Raw genomic sequence first — 6,000 nt, forward strand, 5'->3', positions numbered from 1 at the left:
GTCCTAACGTATTTGTGTTGTGATAACGCATGGTGTGTGATAGGGGTCATAAAACCCTGTCGTGATTTTTCATGTATTTATTCCTCCGTGTCTGAGACGTAGGGCTTTGCAGTGGCAGGACTGTTTTAACATTTGATGATATAAATAGTAAATGATGATGGATCAGCCTCTGAAAGCTGGTACCTGGGAGGGGAGGGGATGGCATCTGCCTCGCCATGGCTGTGGGCAGCAGTGCCCATGGGCACAGGCACTGTGCTCCTTCAGCTGCTCTTGTCCATCCCCTACCGCCCCACCCCAAGCCTCAGAGTTCTCGGGTGCAAACCCTTCTCTCGTCCTGTGCTATTCTGCTGCTGCGGCTGCAAGACATCTTTTGTCTTTTTCTCACGGTACTTTGCAATTTAAGTCATTGCCTTTGCTTCATTTTGTGTTTGTGTGTGTACTCACAAGCATGTGTGGGTGTATTTTTATTTAAAGTACAGCATTATGAAAAATAAAGACAAACTCTTATATGTTTTAGCCTGTAATATAGAAACAAGAAAGAAGTCCCCAAAGGAACCCTGGTGAAAAAAAGCAGGTACTCAATGTGTGTGGTTTTGTAACAGGCTGTCGGATGCTAGGGCTAATAATGGAATTTGTATGTTTATTATTGGTGCGATTAATAATACTGATTTATAGAGCTTGACGGCTTGCCATCATTAGCTGTTCACAGTAGCCCCATGAAGTTGGCATCACTATCATTTAGCAAATAAAATCACACGTTGACTTGCAGAGGAGGTAGCCAAAGTTCAAGCAGTCACTGAGTAGGCAAAATACTACATGTCTTCTGGTCGGCCTTAGAGCCCCCTTCGAAAAATGAGCCCGGAGTCATTCAGTTTAGAGAAGAGCCCAAGTAAATGTAATTTTACTCCACATCTTGAAATGCTCTCTCTTCAAGATTACTAGATCCCTTAAGCCTGTACATCATTTTAATCCAGCTAATGCCCAGGCGCCTTTCCAGGTTGGTCTTCCACTCTAGGTGGCTGAAGTTTTTTGGTTTTTTTTTTTGCGGGGGTGGTGGTGGTGGTGGTGGTGGTAATTTGGTACACACAATAATCATCTCTGTATTTGTACCATAAGAGGCTGTTCTTTCGGCACTGCGAGATTGTTAACAGTCCATTTATAAAAACTGCCGCTTATCTACCCATGTTCCCATCTCCTATTACATTCAGAAGGAGATGCGTTTGGGGAGAAGTAATTTAAAACCAGGGAAAGAAAACCCACGGAGATCTTACTTCTCTAACATGAGGTTATCACATTGGACATAAGAAGCAAAAAGATAAAATTTAAAACATTCAAGCAAAACGTTCTTAGTGGGATCTTTTATGATTTGATGGCCCCGTGTATTCATAACTGGTAATTCAGACCTCATATCACCCTGGTGGTAAAGATCTCCTATGTCATTGCTGTAGCGTCTGTTCATTTTTTCCTTTGTTTTTTTTTTTTTTTTTTTCACTTTTTTCAAAAACTATGATGTGTTCCATTTATATGCAAAGAAGATGTGACCTGACCCCATCGCTGGAGCAGCTGATTGAAATTCTAATGTTGATGATAGTATACCACGGGTATGGATTCTGTGCCCTAATACTGCACATTAACCTCACACTTACATTCACAAGCCTACAATTTTCTTCTTAAAAGTGACCTTTCTCTAATGGAGTGGAGCCTTGGTAGCTTTCCCATTATGCTTTCCATATATTTTATTTAACAGAGGCCTGAAGGTAATAATATTCTACACTGTGTATTAATAAAGAGAATTCTGACCCTCTTGTCCTGTTTCCCACCCCTTTAACAGTGATACCTGTGGTTATATCAGCGTTATGAACACATCTTAAAAGGTGATCTCTGCATTCTTACATTGTTTCCTGGAAGATGCTGAAAGGTTACGCTGAAAATAAAAAATCGAAGTGACCAGAGGTCTGATTAAAATCATTACTAACACAGTGATTCATTTTGACAAGGTGTTAGCTGTGAAGTCTTTTTTTCCTTTCCTCTCCCTTACAATCTCCAGCAGTCTCTCAGAAAGGGTATAAAGAGAACTGATAATTTAATACTCTTGGTAAACCCTAGAAGGCTGATGATGCTTGACTCCCCAACCAACACTGACATTTTCAGTGGAGAATCATGTTTTTGGCTAGTGTTATTATAAGCCAAACAACTGGAAAATTTTAAAGGCTTTGCGTTTTATTTTTATAATATGCCATCTTAATGGAAATCTAGTTCTTAAGTTCTAAAGGGGAAAAAAAATCTGCAATAAACATTAAGGTTGCTTAGAAACCTGGGTCCATGATTTAGTTCTTATACGCTCTAAGGTAACAGCCAGTTGCTTGTGGAAAAATAAAGCCCAGTTGTTTTGTGTCTGCATTTAAAACATCCCTGTTTGTTTCGGGTGTGTGCTAATTTGTTTCTTCCCTGTTGACAGTCTTCTCTTTTTCTTGGCATCTATAAATGAGACTGGCTTCTGTAATGGTACTATTTTGATAGGTGATAGTCTAATATTCTTCTTCTTAACATATATTTATTTATACTCTCCCCACCACCCTTTCTTCTAGGTGGATTTAGGGCAGCTTGAAAAGATATCAAAATAAATGTGGACTGTAAACTTCTAAACACTTGCCCCAATCCAGCTCTAAGCTTTTCATTAACCAAATTGAAGGTGTGTGTGTGTGTATATGTGTGTGTGTGTGTGTGTTTATTTTTTTACAATTTATTTTAATTAATTCATTTTTGACTGCATTGGGTCTTCGTTGCTGCACACAGGCTTTCTCTAGTTGCAGCGAGTGGGGGTTACTCTTCGTTGCGGTGCATGGGCTTCTCATTGCCGTGGCTTCTCTTGTTGTGGAGCACGGGCTCCAGCCACGCGGGCTTCAGTAGTTGTGGCACATGGGCGCTGTAGTTGTGGCTCGCAGGCTCTAGAGTGCAGGCTCAGTAGTTGTGGCACACGGACTTAGTAGCTTCGCGGCATGCGGGATCTTCCCGGACCAGGGCTCGAACCCGTGTCCCCTGCATTGGCAGGCGGATTCTTAACCACTGCGCCATCAGGGAAGTCCCTGTGTGTGTGTTTTAAAAACGAAAAATAAGACCAATGCAACTTCAGTGTATGTATTGAGCCAGTTTTCATGAAGAATCTGAGGAGTGAATTAGAGTGCAGGAGTTCATGACTTTTTAAAAAGAATATTTATTTATTCATTTGGTTGTGTCAGGTCTTAGTTGTGGCAGGCGGGCTCCTTAGTTGTGGCATGTGAACTCTTAGTTGTGGCATGCATGTGGGATCTAGTTCCTGGACCAGGGATCGAACCTCGGCCCCCTGCATTGGGAGCATGGAATCTTCACCACTGCACCACCAGGGAAGTCCCCATGATTTTTTTTTTTTAATAAGAAGAAATCCACACCTAACATGCAGTAAAAAAATTTTAAAACTGTAGAAGTACAGATAAAGCAGAAAGTGAAAAAAAGTTAACAGCTCTGTAACCAAGCCTCTCTCCTCAGGGAGGAGATTTTGAAAGCATGCACACATGTAAATGTGTGTATGTGCATAATTTGTTTTATACACATAGACTCATACTCTACACGCATCCTGCTCTTCTTTTTCACTCAACAATATATTGGGCACACCTTTCCATGTTAATTTGTATGTGACAGTTTTGTTTCCTTTATGCTCCTTTTCCAGAAGTTATAAAGCAAGGCTGCAAAGACTATTCTTTGTGTGAATCCTTCTACAGTATCTCCAGGCGGTAACGTCTTTAGATGGTGACCAAGGGAGGGGTCCTCGCCCCCCCAGAGGGCTTGGTGTGCTTCCCTCTCACCAACAGGCCAAAGAGTAGTTCACTGGTTTGGATGTGCATTAGTGTAGTTTATCCTCTTTAACCTGTTAATTTGCTGTATTTTCTTTCTTGTGAGTTGTCTTTTCATGTAATGGGTCTTTTTATTTCCTTTTTTGAGGGTGGTTCTTTCTGCTTTCTGGACACTCTTAGCAGACTTAGATAGTAATCCATTCCATCATATATGCAGCAAACATTCCTCCCCCCCACCCCAGGTTTTGGTTCACCTTTCAACTTCATCTATAGCCTTTTCTGGTCTATCTTCTCCAGTAGCCAGATAAAGGACCTGGGAGTTGACCCTGGCTTTGGGGGTCCCCGCCATACCTTGCATCCTCCTCCTTCATCTCCCCACACACGGAGCTCTAGCTGTGGGTGTATGTACTGTAACACTGGAGGATATGGACTAAAAAACACATTGAATAGGAAAATGCAAATTCCACCATATGATACCACTACACTCTGCAAGGACGGCTAAAATGGAGAAGAATATACCACGTGTTAGCAAGGATGCTGAGCAACTGCAATTCTTATATGCTGTGGGTGGGAGTTCTAGTGACATGCCACGTTAAGAAAACTGCATCTACTGAAGCAAAAATGAATAAACCAATCTACAAATATATCTCTCTCCCATGACTCAGTAATTCCAGTCCCTGGTATATGTCCAACAGAAATCTGTATACAGGCACCGAAAACACGTGTAAGAATGTTTGTTGTGGTGCATTCGTAATGGCAAAAATCTGGAGACAACCCAACGCTTAGCAATGCAGAATGGATAAACAGTAGTTTATTCACACAGTCGAATACGATAGAGCCGTGAGAATGAACGTGAATACCACAGCCCGTGTTGAATGAAAGAAGCCAGACCCAGCAGTACATACACTACGGTTCCAAATGGTACGTATGGTAAAGTTCAAAATTAATCTCCTCCAGAGAGGCACAGGGTGGAGCTTCTGGGATGGGATGATGTCCTGCTGTTTGGGCTGAGGGGTAGTTACGTGGGTACGTCTCCTTTGTGAAAATGTATTGAGGACGGGCTTCCCTGGTGGCGCAGTGGTTGAGTCTGCCTGCCGATGCAGGGGACACGGGCTCGTGCCCTGGTCCAGGAAGATCCCACATGCCGCGGAGCGGCTGGGCCTGTGAGCCATGGCCGCTGGGCCTGCGCGTCCGGAGCCTGTGCTCCGCAATGGGAGAGGCCACAACAGTGAGAGGCCCGCATACCGCAAAAAAAAAAAAAATGTACTGAGGCGTATACAAGATTTATGGAACTTTCTGTATGTTACATTTCAAAAAAAAAAGGCAACAAACAAAAAACCAAACTAATGACAAATAGTTATTTTAACTGAAACAGATAAAGATTATCAGGGAGATGGCTTTAAAAACAAATTATATGCGAGCACGTACTCTTTGTCAATGTTGTGCTGAATGCCAGGTATGTAGGTATCTCCCCCAAACAGCCACATGTGGTTGGTGCTCTATTAGCTCCCCATTTTACAGATGAAGGCCACGAAACTCAGAGAGGTTAACAACTTTGTCTAAGGCCACCCAGCCTAGAAAGGGGCTAAGCTGAAGCTCAAACCCAGGTCTGTCCACCTCCTGGCTTCGCTGCTCTCTCTGGTTCCCTTGTTAGAACACATCTGTCCTGTCAACACAACCATAGCATATAGACAACTGTGCTTCCCTCGTAGAGGGACATCAAAGGGAAAATGAGTGTGTGAAGCTGTGCTTCTGTGGGCAGTGCACGGACTGAGGGCGTCCAGGGCTGAAGTCCACACTGAATGGAAATGCTGGCATCGCTGATGAAATCCACCAGATAACAGAAGATGGTGTGAAACTTTTTGCTCACGAGGTGGGGAAGCAGCGTTCCCTCCAAACGCTCGCTGGAGGCTTTGCAGGCCTGCCTCCATCATTGTTCCCCATCTGAGCTCTGCAAGGACACGGACAGGAAGGAGCTGTCTAAGAGAGAGATGCTGGGAGCTGGACTGATGGATACAAATACTGCGCTGCTCAACAGACACTATAGCTATCGAAGTTCTGGCATTCCAGTTTTCAAAAATCATTTTAAAATGACTCCGGGAGATTTGGTTAAGACAAACGTGTGATGAAGACTATCACAAAGAAAAACCACTTGAAAGGCAAATACATA

Source organism: Mesoplodon bidens (assembly GCF_964165515.1).
Source record: "Mesoplodon bidens genome assembly, chromosome: 15".
Classification (NCBI taxonomy): Eukaryota; Metazoa; Chordata; class Mammalia; order Artiodactyla; family Ziphiidae; genus Mesoplodon; species Mesoplodon bidens.